Below are 12308 nucleotides of genomic sequence, written 5' to 3'. Positions count from 1 at the left end.
TAATGATGTACCCTGACTACCTGTTTGATCTCCTTGTAAACCCACCTTAGGGTGTATGATGACTTCCTTGGCTCTGGAGTTAGTCACTATAAAGAGAACATTCTTTGGTCCTATGGGACTTCCTAACCATATGAAAAAAAAATCTGCTTATCAACACAAAATAAAACATTGTGAAAAAGTATCTCGCCCAAAAGCAGGAATAAGCAAGGGATAAAGGACCTACCAATGCAACTTTGACACCTGTTGTAAGGGCATAGGAAGTTTTAATGGCCAGGTCTGCTGTATTGGTTGTCAAGGATGTCACTTGTCTGCACATCAAATCCTCACTCCACTGCTAAAGCCTAAACCACATCTAATCTATCGGCCTTTCCTGCTGGCCTCTCTAGTTCTTCCTCCTGCAACTTCCTTTTCCTCAAACACAAGGATTAGATAAATTATTTACATTGGCTGCTTGATTTTAATTGGCTGCATACACAGAATTTCAAAAGAAAGGTGAAATGAAAGTGTGTTTCCCCCAGGTTCAACTGTTAGAGAAGGAAAATGGGAGCAGGAAGGCTCTGCCATGCTGTGGGGAGAGCTGCTCTGGAAACAGTCATGGAATGGGTATAAGGATGAACAAATGTTAGTGTTAAAAATAAAATATTCCAAGGAACAGCTTTAAAGAGCTGCGGAAGGAATTTGTTTTTCCCTTGGTTTTGTCCAAGAAAGTAAGAGACTAGGGGGAGGTGAGCTGCAATAAATCACACAAAGTGGTTTCCTACCTGAATGGGAGTGAACTGTGCCAACTGGTGGCAAAAGTTCACTTTTTACTCTGCTTATGGAACATTTCTTGTTAATAGACCAAACAGAATAAACAGACTCTTTATACAAATAAGAAGTGTTTGGAAGGGCTGGGAAGGAGGAGTGCTAGGCAAAAGGGGAGAAGTGAATTGAAGCCTTACATGCTTTTGAAGGTTTCTCTATTTATAACCACATCCAATTTAACTGAAATACTTGGCAAAAATGCACGTAGATTTTAAAGAAAAGCTGCATCTTTGTAAGAAGTGTTTTCCCTGAGAAATTCTAGGAATATTTCTCTTAAAACACAAAAACTTGCCTTACTATGCTAGCAGACTGTGACAGCATTATGAAATCAAAGCTCACTGTGAACAGTAAAATATAGGTTACAGAATGCACAGTAGGGTTTCCTGGTTTAGATCTATAGCTCCAAACTATGGAGTAACTTGCAATTATTTGATATATCTCTGGGAAGTATCTTCTTCCCTCAGCATCAGAGAAGGGGGAGTGTTCCCTTAATGTGTCAGGGTCCTCACTCCAGGTTTTTTAGTTCTCTCTCTCCTATGAGCAGTAACTGTCTCAACAATCACTGATTTCCCCCAACCTCTCACATTATTATATTCAAATCCAGTAAAAGTCCCTTCCAACTGTGCATGATTAAAAGAAGAAAAAGCAGGGAGTTTGAAGTGAGAGAACTAAATGTGTAAATCATTTATATTGCTAAAAGAGTAGCCAAGAAAAATTATCATTTTTCTTTTATACTGATATTAGATACCTTTCCAGATTTCAGGATACTTTTTTTTTTAATGTGAAGTGATAATATTTTACTACAACCATTCCTATTTATTGAGTGCATTGGAAATATTATGAATTACTGAGTTTTGAACCATTGCCACCCAACTTACTGCTTGGCATTGGAAATGCATGTTTTATTTCAAAGGAAATTTCAAAGAGAATATTCCTTTCTACAGGAACTGGAAAAGAGAGGACTTTGGAAGGTTCCCTAAAGATCAGAGGTGGGGGAGGACCCTGTAAAAAAGGATTTTCCTAGTGGTCATTGATGGGACTAGGACTGCTGCATCATATTTATCAGGCTGGCTGCTTGGGGAACAGGAAGGTGGATCAAATAATGGAGCTGCTGGGTTTTCAAGCAGGGCAGCACAAAACGTTCATGTAATTCTTCCAGAAGGAGTCAAATGGATGTTTTACTGCAACTCTGTGTGCAGCACCATGATGCTGAGACACAGTAAGAGGGATAGAGCAAAAAGAAGGCAGTTTCAGTTCCCATGAAGTGCCAGGTGGTAACTTCAGGAGAGAAGCTGGTGGTCTTAACATTCTGTTTTAAAACCAGAACTCAGTGTTGCTGTGTCTGGGATTTTTTGGGGAAATGTCCCTCATTTTGCAGACTTTGGACAAATCACAGAGCTTTCCTGTAGTGAAAAAAGCCGTGCTGTTTGTGCTCTTGCTCATCACTGTGGTTGCAAAGTGAAGATTCACACTGAGCTTGAACCCAAATGTTGTTAGTGCCCTCATTATATAAACAAGATATCAAAATGCTCATGGCACACGCATCACAGAGCAGCACCATTAATGCAGCACCACAAGCCCTTTGCCCTGCGTGATTCACTCTGGGAATTCTGATGATCTGAACTGTCAGGTGTGAACCACTCCCACATTGTTAGGAGTAGAAGATTGCATAATTGAAGAGTAATTATTCCCTAGTATGCAATAAGACACCGACTCAAATATTTAAAAGTTTTTCTTTGCCTTTGAAACTGAAGTGCTGTTTCAAATCAAGGAATTTGTGTTCCTAAATCATTTTATATTTTGTGAAAATCTATGCATGGAAATAATGTACTATTTTAGGTTTGAAAATTTTTAACATATTCTCTTCCTAAAAAAACATAAATATTTTTTAAATTACATTTCAGTAACTGTCATTCATTATAATATCAGCAATGTTCCTTCTACAGTTCTGAAAATGATCTGCAGTGTTCAGCTCCTGCTTCTACTTTTCCAGCTCCCTTCTGATGGCAATGAACATCCTGATGCTTCATTTTCATGACAAAGACCATAGCAGAAAATAATACAGACAGAGTCTTCTCCTGACATTGACTAAGGTAAGGAGATTAGGATGAAAATAAGAGATTCCTCACTCACATTTTAGCACTGTTATCAACAGGAATCCACAGATACCAGTTGCAGAGGGGATATTGATATGCAACATGTTCAGCATTGCAAGCATTGCATGAATTACATTTTAAGAGTGTTTTTCACATCCTGCAGTACTGATATGTATTTCAGGCAGCATCAAGAGTTCTTCTGCAGAGAACAATGAAATATGATTACATTTATCATAACTGCAATATACCTTACCACCAAATGGCAAATTAACAGAAAAGGTTCCTCATGGTTTTTCCTTCTATTGAATTATGTGAAACTGCCATTTTTACAACAAAAATTACTGTTGCAATCCTGTGTGAAAACCAGTTGTAACAGGTTCAAGTTCAGCAAATTCATTTTCAAGGTTGTGCTGCTTCTTTTACAAGCACAGTGACTTCTATGAGGGCAGAGAGAAAGAATAGGAGCTTTTCTGCTTTGCATTAATTATTTTTATTCAACAGTTTTAGGAAAGAAGCAAAAGTTGTAGCAACAAGTTGAGCTTATTTGTTGATTACTGTTTTTCTCTTTACCATTCTCATTGGTTTATGTTCAGTTAATAGTATGTGCTGCAAAGATTGTAGAGTTTTCTTCACTCTACAAAGTAAGAATTATTTTGAGACTATGACTGCATTTATTTTTTGTCACTAAACCCTTATGTACACGTAGAAACTGAAATGTATTTCCCAATAGGAAAATAGCTAGATACTGATCAAGGATATAGGATATTAATGTCTGTTAGAGATCATTTAAGGAGTCTCTGAGAAGTAACAGAATTCTTTCTGTTCCAATTCTTTCTGGATATTCTTTCTCTTTACCTTTTCTCATAATTTTGCCATGTCCCACATTTGGAATTTGTAGACAGGAAAAAGATTGTCCAAGGGGGACACTAATCAGTGACAGACATTTTGAATTTATTTGTAAAGAAACCAAGTTTCTCTTTGAGCAGGGAAGACTGAGCAAGTGAAGCAGAAGTGTTGTTGCCAAAACGGATATCAGCAGCTGTCAGGCAGGAAAGAAAAACCTTGTAGCTGAGGCAACAGAGTAAATGGATGATTGCCCAGAAACAACAGAAGGATCTGGCAGAGGAGCAAATGCTGCAAACATCTGCCTGGTATCTGTGATCATCAGGGCTCTGCAGTGTTTCCATCAGTTCCTTTTATCTCCTGAGCACTGATCTCATGCTCTGTCACTCTGTGCCTGCAAGGATCCTTCGTCCCTCCCATGCTTTTGTGTTTTGTGTGCTGCAGCCTAATTCTCTTCACTTTGCTTTGCTCAGAAGGCACCACAAAGGCTTGTTCCTGTGTCCTAATGACTGGAAAAGGGTTGGGGAAAGGGAGTCCTTCTCTGTGAGGCAAGAGGCAGATTAGTGTCCCAAGAGGAGCTGTGTGCTCTTGTGCACTTGCTGTAGCCCATTCGTGCTGGTAGTGCCCCTCCCTTTCAAGACTCCAGGCTATCAAGTGAGTCTGAAAGTCACACAGCATTTGACCTCCAGATGAGCCAGTGACACTGAGGAAAACTGCATCAGTGGAGCAGTAACTTAGAAAAGAAGGCAAAATTCACATTCATCATAATGCCTGCCCTTCAGTAGAAATCAAGGTGCAATTCTCAGCCTTCCTTGAGTTATATTCTCTCATTACACTGGGAAATTGCTAAAGCAATGCTCCAAATGTTTCTTTCATGTAGTTTACATAAGCTGAACACAAGTCTTTTGATATTTCTAAACATGAACACACAAGGTCAATCCACCTTCTTCAGCTGGCATTAGGACAAAGCCACTTCCACAAGTGCTGCAATAAACTGGCAGGTATTAGCAATGCTCCAATTTGCTTTCTTGCTTTTTTTTGTCTCCTAAAAGAAGTGTCAAGCAGGGGTTCCTGTTGATTGAACAAATAGGTCTTCAGAGTTTAGGTACAATGAGAAATTCTTTCAGAGAGATTTTCCATTCATACAAATTATTAGAAATTTCTAAGCTTCATAGAAGTAAGTATTCAGTGTGTTCTATTAAATCTGGATTTTCTCTTAGCCTCATATTACGATTTCTTGTTCAGTGATTCATGCTTCCTCACATACTGAACTCAGTTAACAGAGTTAGGAAACTGCTAAACTTTAAAATTCAAGATTAGCACTACAGAAAGCAACAAAAAAATTATTTTTCACTCAGGTGAAGGCTTTCTTTTTTGATGTGTACAGCACTGTCCTTTCTGCTAAGCAGCCAAGTTCCTTATAATCATCCAGATCAGTACCTGTTTAGTGCACATAATGGCATTCCTCTTGAGCACTGGTTTTATGTACAAAATAAGATTTGTGGAAGGAAAGCTGCCGCAAATCTGTGCCTTGTCCTCACAGAGAACAATTATATGACCAGAGCATGTTTTCAGATTCAAGATCTGGGAATCACTTCTAGGAGCCATAAAGCAAAAGTCACATCAGTATTGCACCTATAATTCACATCAGAAGACCAACATGCAACATCTGCTGCCCAAAATGGATCCATAATTCTTTAGCATCTTGTGTGGAATATAAGCAGTCAGGCTGAGCAAGCCAAGATCGAAAGGGTGGAGTACACTGCAGACTAATAGCAGAACAATATTCTCTGTAAAAGTCTTTCAAAGTAAAATAGCAGCCACTTGTACTTGAAGTCTTGAGAATACATGGAGGAAGGGATGTATTTTTATTTTTTTTAATGCAGTTAGTCCTAGGAACTGCAGAATTTCTAGGAGGAGGAAATATTTAATATTACCTTCCATTAAAGAAAACATCCAGTAAATATTTTGCGGTAAAAGAAGTGGAAGAAAATCATGTTTTTTTCTAGAGAATAACTATGCCGCTACTAAAGTTAACATCTCTTGGAATGTGGATACCAGAATGGTGAATATGGGGGTTTGAACAAAAAGTTTTGTTCCCCCACCACCAATTTGCTCCAGATGTACCCCTCACCAATGTGTGTGAAATTCTTATACAGGTAAAGCCTGTACTAATGTGCTCTTGGATGGAATCAGGCTTGTACTAAAATACTTATGTTCTTTTTCTTTGGATAAATACCTTGTCACTCATGTCAGACCCAGGCATCAAACTGGATCTTTTTGTCTCATCTTCCTCTAGCAGCCTGTGAGTTCCACCCCATTGGCTGGTCTGTATTTTTTGTAGATCTGACAGACACCCAGCTAGCAAAGCTTAGAAAAGGTCAGTGTTTGCAGTGGCCTTGCTGGCCAGGACCAAGAGACAAGATTCAGCTGTCAGATAAGCTGTCCGTTCAATGAAACTTGAAACTTTTATTTTACTTCCAGAAAATTGATCCAACTGGTTGGGAGTTTTTTGTTTGTTTGGGTTTTTGCTTGTTTTGTTTTGTTTTGTTTTGTTTTTTATCTCAGACTGATTTGCACAAGTGGGGAAATCTGTGAGTTGAATAACCTTGGTGTTAAGTACTCTTCCATACTAGAGACTTTTCATAATCACTCTAGCAGATAAAGAAAACAACTTCACATAAACTCTTGTGGAATCCTGGAACATGCAAGGACATTTTACTGGATATTTTTGCTTCCTTCCACTCATAGTCTTGAACTTCTAAAAGTATGTGGAAGAATATAATGAAGAGACTTAATTCCCTAGTCAGGCACTTATGTGTTTGAGCACTTAATGATGTCACTGAGGAAGCCTCATTTGCTCAAGTTCCTTATCCTCATTTGAATTCACAGGCTGAATGAGGTATAATTTTTACATATAAACATGCATTTTTTATCTTTCTCAGTCTTCTGCTCATTTGGGACCGTTGAGGTAATCAAATTTTGAAGAATCCACCAGACTAGCAAAAAGATTGATTCTGATTTACAGTTTGTCTTTACTACTGTGTTTCTAAATATTGAATAAGCAAAGTTTGTGTAACTTTATTGTTGTTGCAAAAAAATTATAATAATTTGTAGAAACACTTTTTTCAGTGTCAGCTTCATGGTGTCCTGTGCCTGTAAGTCAGACAGAAGGCATAGAACAGGCTTACCTGTGCAGGGCAGGTGGCAGCTCTGGCAGTCAGGCAGAGAAGCCCTGTGGTATTCACATTCTCTGGTCAGAGAGAGACATAATTCTCTCTCCCAGGATTTTTCCTGGAGAAGGCAGTGAGAAAGCTCAGAGAAAGAAGAAGGAAAACAATTCTTATCCCTACTTGCTGCTCCTGTTGTTTGGCACACGTGGAATATGTTATGGAGATTGTTTACTAAAAAGGATTTGTTAATTTGTTCATTTGTTCATTTGTCTGATGGTTGTTTGGACTGATTGACCAATTGGGTCAAAGCTGTGTCGTGACTGTCTGAGACAGTCACAGGTTTTTTTTAGTATCTCTTTAATATAGTATCTCTTTTATATAGTGTAGTATTAGTGTAATATAACACAGCTTAATAAAGCAATTGTTCAGCCTTTTGAAATCATGGAGTCAGAGCACATTATTCCCTGGCTGGGGGCTGCCCTGCATTGATAAAGCCGTGCTGGTTGGAAGAGGCAGATTCACAGTAGATCCTGCTCCTGGAGCTTTCTGCCATTTTCCTGCCTTGATCCAGATTAAAAGATAAAGAGAAGAAGGAAATAAATTATCACCCTCACCACTGCTTCCCCACATCTTCCACTAGATCAGGATACTCAAAACCTTAGACCAGGTTGCTTCTCCATACAGATGGGCGATTTTTTCCCATTCAAATTTAATATTCCTCCTTATAACCTTTCCCCCTAACAAGCAGCAGGATCTTCCTATAAATCAGTGGAATGCTGGCATCACTAGTGATCCACAGCACCACGAGGTGGCCACTTGACCTGAGGGGTCACAGTGACTGTTTTCTATTCCAGAGCAGAGGAAAAAGAGGTCAAATAATGTCTGGTAGAGGATTGCTAGAGAAGACATGAAATAATAAAAGCATGGTTGTGGCAATCCTTTCTCCATCAGACTCCTTGTTTTCAGCAATCTGTTCAGTGGGTAGCCTGGACTTCTCATTGGACTAAGATGGCATATTTCCTTCAAAAATCAGTGAAAATGTGTGCTTACACAAATACCATGCCCAATACGGTCACTGTTTCAAAGAAATATACATTTATACTCATCAGTGCACCCAATAGCCATAAATTATACAAAAAAGCTTGCAGATTTCTAAGTTTTTTTAGCAGCCTGTGTGCTGAGTTGGTGGGTGGAATCAAGGTAGAAAATCATACACCAAATTACAATGTACAGTTTCCAGCTATAGAAATCCTCCTGTGTAAAGCAATATGAGGTGAGGGGAAAGACATAGTCTGGTATCATAAATCTGAGCAGGTTCAACAGTGGAGAGGGGAATAAAGCAAATCACTTTCCTAAAAAATGAACAGAAATCTGCCCTTTTGATTTCTTTTCTTCTTATAATAATCTGATTATAGTAGTAGATATCTTACACAATTCTTTACAGGACAGTAAAACAACTGTAGGTGCAGGAACTGAGTCTTCTGTGCTTGGTCTTCACTAAAACTTTGTGATTGATTTGTATTTGGCAAAAACACCCAGTTACATTCTAACTGCCATTCCAGAAGCACTCAAATTAGGGACAGGACATAAGGGAAAGTTCTGCCCTTCATGTCCAGAAGAAGAGCACTCTGCTGTCTGACAAATCAAGTGGCTGACATGCCAGGGGGAATTTGGGTTTCTGCTGCTCTGGGAGACTGGAAGGCAGAAAGGGAGAAGTCTGGGCCATGGCTGAGCTCCTGCTGCCACCACCAATGACAGCTTCAAGATTGTAAAGATCAAAACCACGGCTCGTGCACCATTGAACTACAGTGCTTCTTTTGGACAAAGGAAAATCTTCTCATTATCATTAAAATAAGCAGACCTCAGGATGTTCATGTTAGTCCAATTCATATCATAGCCACTTGAGCATAACCACTTTGAAATCACTGCATATTGGTATTAAATTCACATGAGCTGCAATATTAGTTGTGGTTTTTTCTCTTTGTTCAACAGAATGAAGAGTAAATTAGCTGAAATCTTTCTGGGAAGAATCCTGTGAATATGTACTGTATTTCTTCCTTGTTACATTCTAAGAAAATATCTTAATTTCAACTGCTAGCAGATTTAAAAGTTTTATTTCTCTCATGACCCAAAACAAAAAAATTAAACACATCTAGTTTATAAGATGCATTATGAAGCCGTTGTTTTCTCTCTCAGACAGCAAAAAGTCCATGGGGGCATTCACATTTTCCACTTTCTTATGTGACACTGTAAACTGTTTGAGGAAGGTGATTTTCCCCACCTGCTCTGCCCTTGTGAGACCCCACCTGGAGTGCTGCACCCAGTCCTGGGGCCCACAATACAAAAAAAGGTTGTGGAACCTTTTGGAATGAGTCCATAGGAGGCCTCAAGGATGATCAGAGGACCAGAGCAGCTCCCCTGTAAGGACAGGCTGAGAGAGATGGGTTTGCTCAGCCTGGAGAAGAGAGACCTTAGAGCAGCCTTCTAGTACTGAAAGGGGCCACACAGGAAAGCTGAATGGGACTTCTGACAAGGGCATGTAGTGGGTAAATAAGAGGGAATTGCTGTAAACTGAAAAAAAAAAAAAATTAGACCAGATGTAAGAAAGAAATTCTTTACTGAGAGGGTGTTGAACTACTGGCACAGATTGCCCAGAGAAGTTGTGGATGTCCCATCCCTGGAAATGTCCAAAGCCAGGCTGGATGGAGCTCTGAGCAACTTGGTCTAGAGGGAGGTGTCCCTAACATGTACAAGACAGGGGCTGTTGGAACTAGATGATCTTTAAGGTCCTTTCCAAACCAAATTGTTTCATAATATGATTTTATGAGTAATGAGTTAATTAGGCAGAAAGTGTCCATGGGTTTGCTGTGCTTTTGAAGTTTCTCATAATGATGTTTCTCACTGCTTTCTGTGTCTTAAATTTCAATAAGTAATAGTTATATACAACGGTTTGAGAGGACTTGGTAGGTTTTTGTATTTTATTCAGGCACCAGAGTTTTGAGGTTTTCCTTTTTCTTGTACCCCTGAGAGTGCCTGACATGTTTGAGCTCTGTTCCCTCAAGTGGTTCTGTGACTACCTCCTGTCTAGACAGAAATATCAATATATTCTGGCCATAAAGGCCAGGAAAGAACAGTAGAAAGCAGAAGACAAAGAGTTCTGGGGTTTGAGGAGGTCTCTCAGCAAATGTTCATCCCGATATTTATTGTGTTTATCCAGATAAAAAAAATCCTCCCAAGAGTGTGTTAGAAAGCATATAGTGCTTACATAAATTTCTATTTTCACTGGGTTCTATGATACTGTCTTTGCATTTTAGATGTTTCTTCCTTGAAGAAAGTGGTCAGCATCAAACTCAGGACTTATGTAATTTCAAAGGATTAAAATGCAAACAACTAAAGAAAAATTAACACTGGCATATGCAAAACATTTGTATGTACAAAATAATAAAATGATCAAAGTTGAAGGCAAAAAATGTCACTAGATTACTTCCCCTACTACAACAGTTTGTAGACTGAAAGTAGAGTTCCAGTGTGACTACATGGTGCAGATCCTCTTCATTGATATCTTCAAATAAATGTATTTTTCATACTTTCTTTTCATTCAATTCTGGACCACATTAAGAAAACCAACATTTTGAAAAAAAAATCTATATCATAAGTAGAAAATGTTAATTAGGAAATTTATTGAATCTCAAAGATATTCTATTTGTGTTTGTTCTATTTTTAATTTTATTATATATTCTATCTCTTGATTCTGAAATTATTTTATTTTGGAAACAACTCATGAGAAAACAAAACAAAGGATGATGTGGATGAAAATTTTGAAACTATTACTGAGGCAATTTAGTAATCTGTGATGTTCACAAAATATGAAAATGGTCTTCAAAAGAGTAGTAATTACTGACCTAAATATGTATTGGCAGTCACACTTATCTGTGTTTATATGTGCATTCTTTTGTTTTGTAGTCCCTATATGAAAAAATGCATATAAGCACTAGTTCTATAAATTACTTTGAAGTAGAAATGTATCCAGGAAAAGAGTGAAAAATTTAGAGGAAATAAAAACTTTGAAAATGCAAGAAGTCCACAGAAGCCAAGATTTTTTCTTTTTTAAATATTCATCTTTTCCCTTCTAAGAAAGTCAATCAAATGTTTGAAGACTTCACATTCCTACATTTACAATTTTCATTACTGGTTATGCAGACTTCTGACACTTTTAAAATGCTGACAAACAATTGATATAGCACTGAAAGATTGGTGTTAAAAGGTCACTGGGTGAATAGATGTCTGTGTGTTCTAGCACGTACTCACACTGAAATTATTTGTTTGTATCCCAATAAAACAATGCTGTTTCATATAGAAAGAGGAAACAACTATCAACTCTCTATGTCTACCTGTTGAAGAACTCACTTAAAATCTTCGAGGGAGGCATTTGGAAAGGAAAATAAAAAAGTGTAAGGACTGTAGGTTTGGCTCTGAGGAGAAGAATGGGTCACAATTGACTCTCCCCCTGTAATTCCAATGGGCTGGTTCAATCCATCCTTTTGCAAAGATCATCTTTCCTGCCCCTTTGGGTTTACTGTTACTTTTAAAATTGCAAATCTTGGATTTTTCATGAAATAATTTCCCTTATTCCTCCCTCACAATTCCTGCTTTTGATAGCTTCTTTAAAGTGCTGTGACTTCATCCTGCACCACCTGAAATTGCACAGCAGCCTGTTAAGACAGATCATCTCTGTGGGAATATTTATAGAGCTGTCTATGCTTTGAAATCCTGCCATGAACAAAACAGGCACTAATCTTTTGGGGATCTACATGATCAAGTCAAATGCCAGCATTGACTCTGGCTGTGATTAACCAGGCTGCTGTGTCTTTATGAACTGATTATGCAGGCTGCTCTGATGGAGAGAGGTGGCATTACTGCTAACACTGAGCCTCAGAACAATTTTTTTTGTCCTCTAAGGTCAGGTTTGCTCTGACACTGATGTCAAAGGGAGAGCTGACACTAACACAGATCCTCAAACTACATGAACATATCACTACTAATTTAATCCCCCATAGTGTTGATGCCTGTTGAAGTTGCCTGACATTCTGTGATACATCACAGAAAGAACCATCCTCAACCAGGCTCTTTCTGCAACAGGAACAATGGCAGTCATGGCAGGACTATTCAAGAAAATGAATTGAATGAATATTTTGTACTTGATAATGTCAACATCTACATTGATGCTTGATGAAGGTGGAAAAAGGCTTCCTAAAAAAAGCAAAAGAGTGAAGAATTTCAAGGATTAGTCTAGATTTTTATTAGGATTAAATGGTTTCTGATACTAATTACATACAGTTTCTTTTCATTGCATTTCTCAAGAACAAAAAGTCATCTATTAGAGGACAGCATT

The sequence above is a fragment of the Agelaius tricolor genome, unplaced genomic scaffold (assembly GCF_023055355.1).
Source record: "Agelaius tricolor isolate 1412-34295 unplaced genomic scaffold, bAgeTri1.0.p SCAF_7, whole genome shotgun sequence".
Taxonomy (NCBI): Eukaryota; Metazoa; Chordata; class Aves; order Passeriformes; family Icteridae; genus Agelaius; species Agelaius tricolor.
Note: the sequence above shows the minus strand (reverse complement) of the source record.